Source organism: Hoplias malabaricus, chromosome Y, assembly GCF_029633855.1.
Source record: "Hoplias malabaricus isolate fHopMal1 chromosome Y, fHopMal1.hap1, whole genome shotgun sequence".
NCBI lineage: Eukaryota > Metazoa > Chordata > Actinopteri > Characiformes > Erythrinidae > Hoplias > Hoplias malabaricus.
This window is the reverse complement of record NC_089820.1, coordinates 77174561-77175117: the sequence shown is the minus strand read 5'-3', so window position 1 is coordinate 77175117 and position 557 is coordinate 77174561.

The window sequence follows — 557 nt, the reverse complement described above, 5'->3', positions numbered from 1 at the left end:
ATTCTGGGTCGGATAATCAGTGACTGATGTTCTTCCACTTGTGTTTGTACGGGCTACTATTCCACAGGAGCTCCAGTAATAACCCTTACACCAGTATTTAGGGTTTGATTTGTATTGTTCATCATAAAAACATGGAATGGTGAGAGATCCTCCTCTTTTTACAGCTACATTCCTCAGTGTCTTCACACTCTCAGACTCTACAGAGAAGAAGTCAAATGGTACAACAGTGTTACTCCGACTCAGGAACTGCTTCAGAACTATATCAGAGGAATAAACTGGTCATAACTGAGCAAACACATTTCACCCTCGTCCTAAATGTTATTATTCAGTATCCACTCTGCACCCTGGAGCAGGTGAGTTAATCAAAGTGTATTTAAAGCAGTGAGAGAGTGAAGAACACACCTCCAGTGCACAGGAATGATGCAGCATTGATCTTACCTGAGATGTAGAGGACGAACACTGAGAGAATTAAAGAACTCATGAGGGAGTAGAAGTGCATCTTTCTGTAAGAGGCTCCAGAGACAAATACTCTTCCTGCCTCTGAGTGAAGTACATTT